The sequence below is a fragment of the Temnothorax nylanderi genome, unplaced genomic scaffold (assembly GCF_030848795.1).
Source record: "Temnothorax nylanderi isolate EJ_2023f unplaced genomic scaffold, tnyl_v1.0 TNYL_tig0064_pilon, whole genome shotgun sequence".
In the NCBI taxonomy this organism is placed as follows: Eukaryota; Metazoa; Arthropoda; class Insecta; order Hymenoptera; family Formicidae; genus Temnothorax; species Temnothorax nylanderi.
The window spans coordinates 740993-758092 of NW_027249126.1; the positions used below are offsets into that span (position 1 = coordinate 740993).

At 41.0% G+C, this 17100-nt stretch overlaps 1 long non-coding RNA gene across 3 annotated transcripts; it reads left to right on the forward strand.

Annotated features, from left to right (window-relative positions):
- The first annotated feature begins 13249 nt into the window (after window positions 1–13249).
- LOC139773594 (uncharacterized) lies at window positions 13250–17092 on the forward strand. Of its 3 annotated transcripts, XR_011718377.1 has the most exons (7): window positions 13250–13818; window positions 13902–14044; window positions 14303–14423; window positions 14732–14783; window positions 14851–15094; window positions 15194–15317; window positions 15591–17092. It is a non-coding gene; the product is annotated as an uncharacterized lncRNA (long non-coding RNA). The 3 variants fall into 3 exon arrangements; XR_011718375.1 differs by having other exon boundaries at window positions 14732–15094; window positions 15591–17091; XR_011718376.1 differs by having other exon boundaries at window positions 13920–14044; window positions 14732–15094; window positions 15591–17091.
- Window positions 17093–17100: the final 8 nt, after the last annotated feature.

Below are 17100 nucleotides of genomic sequence, written 5' to 3' on the forward strand. Positions count from 1 at the left end.
AAATTCAACATACATGTAATATTTTACACCATTTAAAAAGTTATAATTATTTAAATTATAAATACGCAAGAATTAAAGAGATTCTATTTATCAAATTTTTTAAAATTTTTATATAAAAAGATTTTATGTAGAGAGTTACGTAATTTTTTAAATAAATATTTAATTAAAAGCCAGAAAACTACGAAAGATTAAGAATTTATGAAAAGAGATTAAGAATAAGAAGTTAAATGCATGTAATAATTATTTTTGTAAAATATTGAAATTTAAAATATTAATTTAGATATTTATTTAAATATATTTATATTTTACAGATCAGTGTTGCATATATACGAGTACAACTCTATTACTGCGCATCGCACTGGTAAGTGCACTCAATTATATCCTATCTTAATCTCGAAATTAAATAATTTTATATTTGCTAAAAATCTTGTAATCCTATCTGTGCATACAAAGCTTGACAAGAAATGTAAAAATATCTTTATTAAGTTTGAAACAATTTATCCAAATATAAGACTTATATTTTAACATGGTCTGGTTGTAAAATATTTTCTATTTTTTTCCAATTTCTGTATTTTAAAATTAAACTCTTTTATCAAGTAATTTATGCATATCTAAAATAAGTAATTTATTCTATTGCTTAATAAAGTTTTGTTGCATGTAAACGTACAATAAACAAACAAATTTAATAATGATATATATCATATCAATTATAATAAACTCTATTTTATAGCTTTTTTTATTTTATGCAACTTTGTATGCACATACAATAAATCGACGAATACTAATTATTCAAGGAATTAAATTACTACTCTATCTTGATCTATCCACATTTCAAAAGGCTACAAATTTATATGATATACTTATCTATAATATTCTTATACCCTTAACTAATAACTGCACTTTTTAAAATATATTAATAACCAAATAACCCGAATAAATGCATTCAGATATCAAGAAGTTTGTGAATATTTGACTACTGTATCTATTATCGTTGCGAATTTAAATTTTTATATATTAATAATTGCTAAGAAAAAATATTGTTTATTATTTCCGGTTTTTCTCATATCGTATTTACATTTATGTCTTATTTATGTTTTATATAATTTTTATAAATTCATTACCCATTTACATGCAACAGAACTTTATTAAGCGATAGAATAAATTACTTATTTTAGATATGCATGATAAAATAGAATTGCTTGATAAAAAAGTTTAATTTCGAAATACAGAAATTGGAAAAAAATAGAAAATATTTTACAACCAGAACATGTTAAAATATAAGTCGACTTATGTCGACTTATATTTAACCGGAAATAATAAACAATATTTTTTTTTAGCAATTATAATTAATATATAAAAATTTAAATTTGCAACGATAATAGATACAGTAATAAAATATTCACAAACTTCTTGATATCTAAATGCATTTATATATTCCTTGGTTATTAATATAGTTAAAAAAGTACAATTATCAATTAAGTGTATAAAAACATTATAGATAAGTATATCATATAAAATTATAGAGTAGAGTAGTTAATTAACCATAATAGTTTTTTTAAGCAGTTTATTAAAGCAGTTAAATATATTGTAATATTTACAATTGGTTATCAGTACCCTATTTATTAATATCAGTTGATAAATATTATATATGTAATATATGCACGTGAGAAATCAAAAGCCAATTTCTGCTAGACAATAAAAATAGATTTTACGTGTTTTACGAGTTATGATAATTAATAGTGGATGACAAATCAGTTTGCGCGTAATTGTAATTACAAATGCATAACGATTTGTCATCTAATTTTTATACTATATTTACACAGATAACAATAATTTTTGATTAATTAATTTTTTCCTTAGACTTCGTACATAGCAAATAGATGTTAAATAATGTATATTATAATCATCAATCGATATTGTGACATGTTAGTTAATAACAACAAATTAATTATTACATAATTATAATACTTAAGCCTGAGTATTATATGCATATCACAAAGAAACTTTTTCTTTATGTTCTGCTCTTCTAATATCTTTTAAATTATAAATGTCATATAATTTGACAGTTTATTAAAAAAAATTTATTAATATGCAACATTAATAAGTATTTCCTATACTTGTTTTATATATTTATACAGACACTGATGCATTTTTATTTCACACAGATATGTACAATGTACAATACATAAATATCTTCTTCTTATCTGGTCTTCCAGTCTATTAAGATACGAAAACCATGAAGATATTTAAAAAGTGTATATTCTAAAAGCATCAATAAACTTATTTTAGTTTTATTTTATCTCTTTCTCTTTTTTCCGCATTTTTCGTTGTTTATTAATACTTTAAAATTTAATTAATTATGATGTATTTTAATATTCTAAAACTATTCTATATCATATCCTCATGGTGTTCTTATTAGAGTTCCTAAAAATTTTAATGTGTGCCAAAAAAGCTTGACAATAAGTATATAGCGGTAACATCTTTATTAAGCTTTGAACATAATTTTTCTCTCACGAAAACCATTTCATCATTGTTCTTACTTTTTATTGAGCTTGCTTTATTTATTAGTTCCTGTTATTTTCTTATATTTGTTCTGTGAACTTCGTGAAATTCATGTACATATCTCGAAATTAAATAATCTTATATCTACTAAAAATCTTGTAATCCTATCTGTGCATACAAAGCTTGAAAAGAAATATAAAACAAATCTTTATTAAGTAATTTATTCTATCGCTTAATGAAGTTCTGTTGCATATAAATGTACAATAAATGAACAAATTGAATAATAATATATATCATATCAATTATAATGAACTCTGTTTTACAGCTTCCTTTATTTTATGCAACCTTGTATGCACATACAATAAATCGAGGGATAATAATTATTCAAAGAATCAAATTACTACTCTATCCTGACCTATCCATATTTTAAAAGGCAACAAAAAAATTTATTAAATATTTAAAAAAATCTTAAAATATAATCTAAAATATTTTATTTATTAGACAACGTATTAAACATTCAATACACTATTACACTATACAGTGATCGAAAAACGATATACTGCGCCAATGAATAATTATTTCCATCAGTAACAATTAATTAAAATTGATTATGAAATGCTCACTTTGCGATCTGTTACATCTGCCCACTTCCTCGGCTTATGTTCTTCTTTTCTTTCTGCATTGCTATTTCTTCATGGCACTCACATCTATTTCGTAAAACAAACAAAATGTTTATTACAATTAAACGTGATTACAAGTAATCACTAGAATATAATAATCGTGCGGCTTTGCCATACCTTGCACGATACTCTCGAAATTAATCACACGCGACGCGTACTTCATCCGCTTTCAACTGTAGCATTATTCTCGCATATTTTTATTCTCGCGTACTTACTACGCGTATCCCTATCTAAGTAGGGTACCGCCCTAAACGTACGCGTAATCTTATCTTTTACAGGCAATTCCGTTTTTACCGAACAACAAGGCAACTAAACACAATCGCCGCCAATTGTATAAACGGTTCGTTGCGTCGCAATTTCGGGAGTGCCGCTCGAAATCGTTGAATAATTAGAAAGAAAGTGGTAATTTGAATTTTTATAAAAGCTCATTATTGTAAAGATTATTTTAGGAAAATAATTATTTAAATAAATATCTAATTGAATGATAAATAAAAGGTTTGATGCCATAGGAATTATGTTTTAAAACATTGAGTTTTTTAAACACCATTTTAATATAAATTTTATATTTATATGTTACAGAATCAACGTAGCTACGTGGCAGATATAATTCCGCTATTGCGCATCGCATCGGTGTCGGTGAGTGATGAATTAATATATTTATTGAGGTAACGGATGTATGGTAACTTATTAAATATACATACTATATATCTAGATAAACGTATGAAATTTTGTTAACAATATAAAGATCTTACACATAAGTATATAGCATTCTATACATCCGTTGCCTTAAAATGGGTCAGTTACAACAGATTAGGATAAGTTTAATTCTGGACGCTTCTTTATTATTATATTTATTGTGCATTTATTAATTAATTTAGTTTGCATACGAGAATGTACTCGTATAAAAATTGTATAAAATAATTTTTTACAAATATAAAATATAAAGAAAATAAAAGGTAGAAAACAAATATAGGTTTAACAATTAAAATGTTAAACCTTTTTAATTTACTGTTCTTAAGTTTACCAATCGTATTTATATCTCGTGATCAACAAATAGAAAGTATAAAATATTTGTATAATTTTTTATATGTATAAAATTATACAAATATTTTATACTTTTTATATAATAATTTTTTACAAATATAGAATATAAAGAAAATAAAAGATAGAAAACAAATAAAGGTTTAACAATTAAAATGTTAAACCTTTTTAATCTACTGTTTTTATTTAAGTTTATAAATCGTATTTATATCTCGTGATCAACAAATAGAAAGTATAAAATATTTGTATAATTTTTTATATGTATAAAATTATACAAATATTTTATACTTTTTATTTGTTTATTACCTGCTTTTATGTTACAGAGTAAAGTACTTCCTTCCCATGGGTACAACCTTGGCGAGGTGGGAAGGCTCAGTACCCAGTACGAGGATTTTACCCAAGCAAAACTCTCGTTCTGCTTGGATAAAAATCTAAAGACGGGGAAGCTAACGTACCCTCGTCCGCCGATTTAATTGAATGAACGAACCGCAGCCGGTTCGTCGCGTTTGCTTCGGGAGTGCCGTTCAAGTAATCGGACTAAAGGACTTTTTTAAACGGGAGTGCCGTACAGTATCGCGCGAGAAAGACTTTTACTAAAATTAGTCCGCGCGCGATTGTAGTTTATTATCCGCGAGTGTTTCTCGCGAGTGTCCTGTGCGGTGAGAGAAGGAGGCCTGACGTCCTGAGAGGAGGAGGAGGTCTGAGAGAGACATCGGGCCCCGGCGGAGCAACCTTGGGGTAAGTATCACCTTTTATCTGCATAAAATTAATAGTTCTTCCTCATTTATTCGGAGTTTTATTTCGATAAGCTAAAACTAATTAGAAAAAAAGAAATTATTCAAAATTTTATAAAAATTTATTTTTGTAAATATTTTTTCCGGAAAATAGATAATTATATCAGTGAATCTAATTGAAAGACGAATTTAGATGCGCGTAAAATTATGTGTATTTTTTGAAACATTTATCATTTTTAGCGCCTCTTTAATTTATATCTTTCGTTTTTGTTACAGTATCATCGTAGTTACGTGGCCGAATTACTCCGCCCGTTGCGCATCGGATCGGTGAGTGACGAATTTTTTACAATAGTATGGGGTAACGAATTTGTGAGACCTATATTAGATATATTTATGTATTGTATCCATATAATAGTAAGATAAATGCGACTTCTTACAAATTTGTTGCTCTAAAATGGATAGACTAGATCAGACTAGGCTAAATAATTAATCCTGGAGCATCATCATTATTTATTGTGCTTACGGGAGAATGCACCATAAGCACATACGTTATGTCGATGCATTATTTATTAATGCATCTAATATTATTTGTATCGCAGAACATGCGAAGTATACCAGTCGCCTGAAATTTATAGGCAATTAGTTAAATTTGGCAAATATACACGGAGAAAAAAATAATGTTGTATCAACAGCCTGAGTCTAATTGGAAATAATCTTGTTAATTCAATACATTATGCTTTTGTTTTAATAAAATAAAACAAGATTATTTCCAATTAGACTAATGCTGTTGATACAACATTATTTTTTCTCTGTGTATATTTTATTGAGGACGAGCATGGCCTAGTAGACAGCGCACTGGTCTATTGAGCCAAAGGTCCCGGGTTCGATTCCCGGTAGAGCTAGAAAAATTATATTCGCTCGTTCTCCTCTCGGAAGGCAATGGCAAACCACCGAAGAGTATTCTTGCCACGAACACTTCTCTGAAAAAACATAGCCGTTCGGAATCGGCGTTAAACTGTAGGTCCCATATACAATGTGTATAATCTACGTGTGCAACACATGTATATGAAGAGAAGTCACCACGCTCGGACACGAGTAATAAGTAACGATGATGGTGATGTATATTTTATTATATATAAAGATATTAGTTTCTTGTGCAATATTAAAATCAATTATTTAGATTTATTACATTAATTACATTTTTTAAATTTATTTTTAAAATTATTAAGAAATACAGAAAAAGACAAAGAACTAAAATAAAGTTTTATAACGTTTTTCGAATATAAGATTTTATTTAAGTTTTTTGTGACTTTTATTTTTCGTGTAAAATAAAAATTTTAAAAATATTTATATTTTTTATATACAATTGAAATAAATAGAAAATAATTTTTTATAGATAGACAATAGATAGTTTAATTACAATTATGGAATTAAGAAATAATAAAAGCTATAAGTATCTGTAGATGGAGTACAGATAGGTTTAATAAAATAAAATAAATTAATTGATTATATAGATAAGAAAATTTAAATGTGTTTCTTCATTTTCTTTTTTCTCTCTCTTTCTTTCTCTCTATTCCAAATATTCCTCCAGGATTAAATAATAAATTGGTGCAAAGAAGCAAAATGTATTAATAAATTCAATGTGCATGCATTACAAATGAAAAAGACCAAAAGATATTTTGATTCACGTTGCATATATTCCACATGAACCTTATTGTACATACATATATAGATCACACTAAAAAGTGTTAATCGTATTTATAGTCTTGGACGATATTTATAGTCTATCCATATGTAGCTTGGCTTTGTATAAAAAAAACAAAATAAAATAACGTGAGATCCAGTGAATATTTTATTGCGGGACAGAATCATTTTTCATGTAGAATTATCTCAGAATTGATAGTTTTCATATCAATTACATTACATTAAAATATATAATATAATCGTAGATATATGTATTTTTGATATGTCATATTATAAATATAAATTTGATAACAATTTGCGTTATAATAACGAAATATTTATATAAATATGTATATAAGAATTTGTAAAGACAAATGTTACAGCGTAAGAACTTGATGAATTCATTATATTGATTGCGATATTAATTATATGGAGAAATTATTAATCCCTTTGGATCTCACGTCATTTAGTCTGAATATCTCACTTGATATCTAAAGTGAGATTAAGTAACGATTCGTGATTCGGTTCGCGGTTCGGTTCGCGATTCGGTTTATACTTTTATACCAAACATTGTTTGTCCATTCATTAATAAATAATTGATTGATCGAGTCATCGATTAATTTTTAAATTTCTGTTGTCTCGTGTTTCTACATTGTACTATTGAAATCCAGATATTTGTGACTAATTGTGAGATATAATCACGATTTTTATTAGAACGCGATTAACATAAAATTCTTTCATTTCTTGATAATATAATTCTGTTTTACTTTCCATTGCTGCTGTGTATTAATTCTTGGACGAATACATTAATTACGCGTATCATTGTAAAATTAAAAACAAAATTAAGTCACTTAATTAAGATTTTATTAACGATCCAACGTGGTTGTTTATTTTTTTCCGATATGATTAACGCGCGCTTATTAACGATCGCAACGATTCGTAATCGACCGCAACATTATAATCGTCTACCGGCGCTGTTAATCAGCCGGCATTGAAGGAATTTATCTCCTTCTCATTTTCTGGCTGACATACAACCAAAATGGATTTGGCCAGTAACAACTCAATAGGTGAGTTCAATCTTGGTCAGAAGAAACGACGGAAACATCTCATAAGGTAAGGTCTATATTAATGACCAGAATTGAAGGTTTGTAAAGTAGTTAACATACAAAATAATTTGATCTGTTTATTTGCCCAAAGTAGGACTATTTTCTTTATATTTTCTCGCATATGTGCGAGATTGGAAAATCCCCATCCCCAATTAAATTCCAATCGCGCACGTTAAAACTCTCAATTCTACGTTTCCCAAATCTCAAGTGATCACTTTGAGGTATGGATTAACAAATACTAAATTGTAATACGGGTAGGTAGGACAACGGATAAAGTTAAGCGTGTAAAAAATGTCCCTCTCGTGGTGTGCCACCTTGCCGTGGTGAGAGGGCTCCCTGTATCAACGATCCACTGGGGCAGTACCTTCGGCTTTACCGAAGGGAGGGCCCGGTGGGGAGGTACAGGGTCTACGAGCACACCGTACCCTCCTCCCAGTTCGCAGGGAGTGAAGGGTACAATGGGGTCCGGCGCTCCCGTCGCGTTGTCTGCCGCCGCGAGGCATTACGCTTCGCGTATACGGTCCGTCGCGGGTCTCTCCGCGCCGCGAGACTATGTCGTCGGCTTCCCTCCCTTATACGCGTCGTCGCGGGTCTCTCCGCGCCGCGAGACTATGTCGTCGGCTTCCCTCCCTTATACGCGTCGTCGCGGGTCTCTCCGCGCCGCGAGACTATGTCGTCGGCTTCCCTCCCTTATACGCGTCGTCGCGGGTCTCTCCGCGCCGCGAGACTATGTCGTCGGCTTCCCTCCCTTATACGCGTCGTCGCGGGTCTCTCCGCGCCGCGAGACTATGTCGTCGGCTTCCCTCCCTTATACGCGTCGTCGCGGGTCTCTCCGCGCCGCGAGACTATGTCGTCGGCTTCCCTCCCTTATACGCGTCGTCGCGGGTCTCTCCGCGCCGCGAGACTATGTCGTCGGCTTCCCTCCCTTATACGCGTCGTCGCGGGTCTCTCCGCGCCGCGAGACTATGTCGTCGGCTTCCCTCCCTTATACGCGTCGTCGCGGGTCTCTCCGCGCCGCGAGACTATGTCGTCGGCTTCCCTCCCTTATACGCGTCGTCGCGGGTCTCTCCGCGCCGCGAGACTATGTCGTCGGCTTCCCTCCCTTATACGCGTCGTCGCGGGTCTCTCCGCGCCGCGAGACTATGTCGTCGGCTTCCCTCCCTTATACGCGTCGTCGCGGGTCTCTCCGCGCCGCGAGACTATGTCGTCGGCTTCCCTCCCTTATACGCGTCGTCGCGGGTCTCTCCGCGCCGCGAGACTATGTCGTCGGCTTCCCTCCCTTATACGCGTCGTCGCGGGTCTCTCCGCGCCGCGAGACTATGTCGTCGGCTTCCCTCCCTTATACGCGTCGTCGCGGGTCTCTCCGCGCCGCGAGACTATGTCGTCGGCTTCCCTCCCTTATACGCGTCGTCGCGGGTCTCTCCGCGCCGCGAGACTATGTCGTCGGCTTCCCTCCCTTATACGCGTCGTCGCGGGTCTCTCCGCGCCGCGAGACTATGTCGTCGGCTTCCCTCCCTTATACGCGTCGTCGCGGGTCTCTCCGCGCCGCGAGACTATGTCGTCGGCTTCCCTCCCTTATACGCGTCGTCGCGGGTCTCTCCGCGCCGCGAGACTATGTCGTCGGCTTCCCTCCCTTATACGCGTCGTCGCGGGTCTCTCCGCGCCGCGAGACTATGTCGTCGGCTTCCCTCCCTTATACGCGTCGTCGCGGGTCTCTCCGCGCCGCGAGACTATGTCGTCGGCTTCCCTCCCTTATACGCGTCGTCGCGGGTCTCTCCGCGCCGCGAGACTATGTCGTCGGCTTCCCTCCCTTATACGCGTCGTCGCGGGTCTCTCCGCGCCGCGAGACTATGTCGTCGGCTTCCCTCCCTTATACGCGTCGTCGCGGGTCTCTCCGCGCCGCGAGACTATGTCGTCGGCTTCCCTCCCTTATACGCGTCGTCGCGGGTCTCTCCGCGCCGCGAGACTATGTCGTCGGCTTCCCTCCCTTATACGCGTCGTCGCGGGTCTCTCCGCGCCGCGAGACTATGTCGTCGGCTTCCCTCCCTTATACGCGTCGTCGCGGGTCTCTCCGCGCCGCGAGACTATGTCGTCGGCTTCCCTCCCTTATACGCGTCGTCGCGGGTCTCTCCGCGCCGCGAGACTATGTCGTCGGCTTCCCTCCCTTATACGCGTCGTCGCGGGTCTCTCCGCGCCGCGAGACTATGTCGTCGGCTTCCCTCCCTTATACGCGTCGTCGCGGGTCTCTCCGCGCCGCGAGACTATGTCGTCGGCTTCCCTCCCTTATACGCGTCGTCGCGGGTCTCTCCGCGCCGCGAGACTATGTCGTCGGCTTCCCTCCCTTATACGCGTCGTCGCGGGTCTCTCCGCGCCGCGAGACTATGTCGTCGGCTTCCCTCCCTTATACGCGTCGTCGCGGGTCTCTCCGCGCCGCGAGACTATGTCGTCGGCTTCCCTCCCTTATACGCGTCGTCGCGGGTCTCTCCGCGCCGCGAGACTATGTCGTCGGCTTCCCTCCCTTATACGCGTCGTCGCGGGTCTCTCCGCGCCGCGAGACTATGTCGTCGGCTTCCCTCCCTTATACGCGTCGTCGCGGGTCTCTCCGCGCCGCGAGACTATGTCGTCGGCTTCCCTCCCTTATACGCGTCGTCGCGGGTCTCTCCGCGCCGCGAGACTATGTCGTCGGCTTCCCTCCCTTATACGCGTCGTCGCGGGTCTCTCCGCGCCGCGAGACTATGTCGTCGGCTTCCCTCCCTTATACGCGTCGTCGCGGGTCTCTCCGCGCCGCGAGACTATGTCGTCGGCTTCCCTCCCTTATACGCGTCGTCGCGGGTCTCTCCGCGCCGCGAGACTATGTCGTCGGCTTCCCTCCCTTATACGCGTCGTCGCGGGTCTCTCCGCGCCGCGAGACTATGTCGTCGGCTTCCCTCCCTTATACGCGTCGTCGCGGGTCTCTCCGCGCCGCGAGACTATGTCGTCGGCTTCCCTCCCTTATACGCGTCGTCGCGGGTCTCTCCGCGCCGCGAGACTATGTCGTCGGCTTCCCTCCCTTATACGCGTCGTCGCGGGTCTCTCCGCGCCGCGAGACTATGTCGTCGGCTTCCCTCCCTTATACGCGTCGTCGCGGGTCTCTCCGCGCCGCGAGACTATGTCGTCGGCTTCCCTCCCTTATACGCGTCGTCGCGGGTCTCTCCGCGCCGCGAGACTATGTCGTCGGCTTCCCTCCCTTATACGCGTCGTCGCGGGTCTCTCCGCGCCGCGAGACTATGTCGTCGGCTTCCCTCCCTTATACGCGTCGTCGCGGGTCTCTCCGCGCCGCGAGACTATGTCGTCGGCTTCCCTCCCTTATACGCGTCGTCGCGGGTCTCTCCGCGCCGCGAGACTATGTCGTCGGCTTCCCTCCCTTATACGCGTCGTCGCGGGTCTCTCCGCGCCGCGAGACTATGTCGTCGGCTTCCCTCCCTTATACGCGTCGTCGCGGGTCTCTCCGCGCCGCGAGACTATGTCGTCGGCTTCCCTCCCTTATACGCGTCGTCGCGGGTCTCTCCGCGCCGCGAGACTATGTCGTCGGCTTCCCTCCCTTATACGCGTCGTCGCGGGTCTCTCCGCGCCGCGAGACTATGTCGTCGGCTTCCCTCCCTTATACGCGTCGTCGCGGGTCTCTCCGCGCCGCGAGACTATGTCGTCGGCTTCCCTCCCTTATACGCGTCGTCGCGGGTCTCTCCGCGCCGCGAGACTATGTCGTCGGCTTCCCTCCCTTATACGCGTCGTCGCGGGTCTCTCCGCGCCGCGAGACTATGTCGTCGGCTTCCCTCCCTTATACGCGTCGTCGCGGGTCTCTCCGCGCCGCGAGACTATGTCGTCGGCTTCCCTCCCTTATACGCGTCGTCGCGGGTCTCTCCGCGCCGCGAGACTATGTCGTCGGCTTCCCTCCCTTATACGCGTCGTCGCGGGTCTCTCCGCGCCGCGAGACTATGTCGTCGGCTTCCCTCCCTTATACGCGTCGTCGCGGGTCTCTCCGCGCCGCGAGACTATGTCGTCGGCTTCCCTCCCTTATACGCGTCGTCGCGGGTCTCTCCGCGCCGCGAGACTATGTCGTCGGCTTCCCTCCCTTATACGCGTCGTCGCGGGTCTCTCCGCGCCGCGAGACTATGTCGTCGGCTTCCCTCCCTTATACGCGTCGTCGCGGGTCTCTCCGCGCCGCGAGACTATGTCGTCGGCTTCCCTCCCTTATACGCGTCGTCGCGGGTCTCTCCGCGCCGCGAGACTATGTCGTCGGCTTCCCTCCCTTATACGCGTCGTCGCGGGTCTCTCCGCGCCGCGAGACTATGTCGTCGGCTTCCCTCCCTTATACGCGTCGTCGCGGGTCTCTCCGCGCCGCGAGACTATGTCGTCGGCTTCCCTCCCTTATACGCGTCGTCGCGGGTCTCTCCGCGCCGCGAGACTATGTCGTCGGCTTCCCTCCCTTATACGCGTCGTCGCGGGTCTCTCCGCGCCGCGAGACTATGTCGTCGGCTTCCCTCCCTTATACGCGTCGTCGCGGGTCTCTCCGCGCCGCGAGACTATGTCGTCGGCTTCCCTCCCTTATACGCGTCGTCGCGGGTCTCTCCGCGCCGCGAGACTATGTCGTCGGCTTCCCTCCCTTATACGCGTCGTCGCGGGTCTCTCCGCGCCGCGAGACTATGTCGTCGGCTTCCCTCCCTTATACGCGTCGTCGCGGGTCTCTCCGCGCCGCGAGACTATGTCGTCGGCTTCCCTCCCTTATACGCGTCGTCGCGGGTCTCTCCGCGCCGCGAGACTATGTCGTCGGCTTCCCTCCCTTATACGCGTCGTCGCGGGTCTCTCCGCGCCGCGAGACTATGTCGTCGGCTTCCCTCCCTTATACGCGTCGTCGCGGGTCTCTCCGCGCCGCGAGACTATGTCGTCGGCTTCCCTCCCTTATACGCGTCGTCGCGGGTCTCTCCGCGCCGCGAGACTATGTCGTCGGCTTCCCTCCCTTATACGCGTCGTCGCGGGTCTCTCCGCGCCGCGAGACTATGTCGTCGGCTTCCCTCCCTTATACGCGTCGTCGCGGGTCTCTCCGCGCCGCGAGACTATGTCGTCGGCTTCCCTCCCTTATACGCGTCGTCGCGGGTCTCTCCGCGCCGCGAGACTATGTCGTCGGCTTCCCTCCCTTATACGCGTCGTCGCGGGTCTCTCCGCGCCGCGAGACTATGTCGTCGGCTTCCCTCCCTTATACGCGTCGTCGCGGGTCTCTCCGCGCCGCGAGACTATGTCGTCGGCTTCCCTCCCTTATACGCGTCGTCGCGGGTCTCTCCGCGCCGCGAGACTATGTCGTCGGCTTCCCTCCCTTATACGCGTCGTCGCGGGTCTCTCCGCGCCGCGAGACTATGTCGTCGGCTTCCCTCCCTTATACGCGTCGTCGCGGGTCTCTCCGCGCCGCGAGACTATGTCGTACGGCTTCCCTCCCTTATACGCGTCGTCGCGGGTCTCTCCGCGCCGCGAGACTATGTCGTACGCTTCGCTCCCTTATACGCGTCGTCGCGGGTCTCTCCGCGCCGCGAGACTATATCGTACGCTTCGCTCCCTTATACGCGTCGTCGCGGGTCTCTCCGCGCCGCGAGACTATATCGTACGCTTCGCTCCCTTATACGCGTCGTCGCGGGTCTCTTCGCGCCGCGAGACTATATCGTACGCTTCGCTCCCTTATACGCGTCGTCGCGGGTCTCTCCGCGCCGCGAGACTATATCGTACGCTTCGCTCGGTTATACGGTCCGTCGCGGGTCTCTCCGCGCCGCGAGACTTTAATACGCTTCGCTTATACGGTTCGCCGCGTGTCTGCCGCGCCTTAGAAAGTTAGGCGTGTAAGTTATCGCGTCGCGTTGTCTGCGGAACGACACCACGCTTACAAAGTTACTTAATCGAATAGTTCATTTGAATGTTTCAGAAAATAACGACGCAGAAGATGACATCGGAGCAGCGAGGGAATCCTGCGAAGCTGACATCCCGAGCAGCCTGAGAGGAGGAGGAGGCCTAGGATAGGCATCGGGCATCGGCGTACCAACACTTCTGGTAAGTGTTACTTTTCATTTTTTTTAAAGATATTATAAAATCCCTCTTTGTGCTTATTCAGTTCCTACATTAAACATTAATAGTTCATTTGAATGTTTCAGAAAATAACGACGCAGAAGATGACATCGGAGCAGCGAGGGAATCCTGCGAAGCTGACATCCCGAGCAGCCTGAGAGGAGGAGGAGGCCTAGGATAGGCATCGGGCATCGGCGTACCAACACTTCTGGTAAGTGTTACTTTTCATTTTTTTTAAAGATATTATAGAATCCCTCTTTGTGCTTATTCAGTTCCTACATTAAACTCCGTGTTTCGGAATTTAAATTAGTAAAAAAAGATATTTTGAAAAATTTGATTGCAAGTTGATTCTAACGTAGAAACCTTTTTCGAAGAAGTAATTTAAAATATAATATTAATCTGAATAACGAATAAGATGTTCGATGCGCGTGACACGTATTTAATCGATTCGATTATTTTTATGTTACAGAAAATATCCGCGCGGGAAGGAGCATCATCTTTGCATCGAGGGAACACGAGTGACATCCCGAGCAGCCTGAGAGGAGGTGGAGGCCTGGAAGAGGCATCAGGCGCCGGCGGAACAACATGCGGTAAATATAATTGGTTTATACATATTGTGTCTTTCGCGGAAAGTTTAACCAATCGGTTTTTCAATCGAATAGTAAAGATAGTCAGAGTAGAAATTAAAAAAGAGTTTAATTTTTTAAATTCTATTTTGAATTCTTGTGTTCAGTAAATAGAGTATACTTTCAAGAAATTAAACGTGTTTTTTTATTAAATTTATTTAATTAAAAGAAATATAGAATTCCGTGTTTTACCTTCGGTAATTATTTTTCGAAATACAGACTGTCTCTTTTCTTCCCTGCTCTAATCTGGATTATATGTTTGATTGTTACAGAATCATCGTAGCGACGTTGCAGATACAGCTCCGCTGCTGCGCATCGGTGTCGGTGAGTTTTAGCGTAGGGAAGTGTGGAGAAATAAGCGTAGGTAGGGACTTAGTTAAAACGTAGGTAGGGAATAATTTTTAATTATTTTCAGTAATTACATTCCCATTAAGCGAGAAAGGTCAAGAAACATTTCGACTATATTGCAACAACGTCGTAAAATTAATGCAATATAGCCGAAATGGCTTCTTGATTTTTCTTGCTTAATGGATGAAGTCACACTGCATTGCCACGAGTCTCAATGTGGCTCGAGACTCCTATCTGACCCGGAGGTGGAGGTGGATTTTGCGGCCGGAACAGCAGGAAAGAAAGTGGTGAGTGTAATTGATTTTTACGTACTATGTTACTTATGTCCAAAAATGTTCTATCTCTTCTGTCTTTACTTAATCGAATCGTTCATTTGAATATTTCAGAAAATAACGACGTAGAAGGTGACATCGGAGCAGCGAGGGAATCCTGCGAAGCTGACATCTCGAGCAGCCTGAGAGGAGGAGGAGGCCTGGGAGAGGCATCGGGCGCCAGCGGAACAACTTTGCGGTAAATATTATTTTTTATTTCGTGTAAAATTTTTCCTGTTTATTCTCGAGTTGTTTTATTTCCCCGTGATTTAGAAATAATAATTAGAAGAAAAGAAGTAATTTAATATTGTAGAAATTTATCCTTGTAAAGATCCTTTTCGTAAAATGTTTCCTTATTTAAATTAATATCTAATTGAATAATAAAAAGTTTGATCCACATAGGAATTATGTTTCAAAACATTAGGTTTTTTGAACACCATTTTAATATGAATTTTATGTTTGTATATTACAGATACAACGTAGCTACGTGGCAGATGTAATTCCGCTGTTGCGCATCGGGGTTGGTGAGTGATAAATTAATATGTCTGTTGAGGTAATTGATAACTGGATTTTACCAGTTGATATAATAATATGACGTAAGATCCCATATATATTTATTGCTATAAAATAGAAGATTTCTTTCTAGTTAATTATCTAGATAATTATTTTAGAATCGAACAGTTTTACATCATTTGAAAATAATTTTAAAATAACATATTATACAAAAAATATATTTTAATAATTAGCACAATACAAAGAGATATTTTTATCAATTCTAATTGTGTGAAAAATTTATTATCCTTTCCGGATCTTGCGTCATTCATCTGAATTTTTCATCTCTGCATGCTTTTGAGATGAGATTTAGTAACGATGAATTTCGAATCGATGAATACACGTATATGGGCCTTAAATTCTATCGAATGGCGCGTCTAGCATTTTTCGCTTATTTAGTTCTAAATTATATATAATAGTTTTAAATTAAAGTTTGTTCATATTATAAAGTTAGTATTTAAAATAATATAAAGTTTAATATATATATATATAAAGTTTATAGTCATAATCGAATCTCTTCGAATTAAAACTGTCGATATAAAGATTTTTTTTAAATTTAAATTTGTTTTTTATTGAATATATATTTTAATTATTGAATATATATCTTAATTGCTACGAATAAACGCGCGCAAAGACTAAATGTGAAATTAATTCATGTTCTAAAGAAATTATTGTTATTGTTAATTTTTTAACTTTGTACTTAATTAATTTAATTAATATAATGGCCCCTTCGCGACGCGTTCGTGTTTCGCGGATTATACAAAAGCGTAAATTCTTACGCTTATTGCCGGCGATGATTAGCCGGCAGCAGAAGAAGTATTTCTTCTTGTTATCGATCTCTGGCTATATATGAGCCATGATACGGCCAGGTGTTACAAAAGGTGAGTCTCTGGCCGGAAGAAAGAAGACGAAGAGGATTAAGGTAGGTTGGTGTACCACACCAATCAAAGTACAAAAAATACAGATAATGGTAAGCCTATATAAGGTTATTTTGTATATGTGCGATTACACGTAATCAGAGACGGAAAGGTACCGTCTCGAATCTCTATTTTGCGTAAATTAAACTTTCAATAAAACTTCTAAACGGTTCCAATTTAAAACTAAATTCTGATTTCGCGTATATATAACCGCTATCGTAACTATAGGTATACCAGATAAAGACACGGGTAGGTAGGAATATTATGCGTAAATAAGTAGGAATATGGTTAAAAAATAGATAAAAAATCGGATAGGTAGGGATACGGGTAAAAACTAGATAAAAATCGGGTAGGTAGAGATACGAATAGGTAGGGATGAGGGAGGGGCAATTCGATAATGAAAAAAATTAATGTGCTTTATAATTTTAAGAAATTTAAAGTTATTTTTATAGAAATACAATAATATAAGGTTCAAAATTATGTACAAAACATTATATTCTGTTATATAAAATT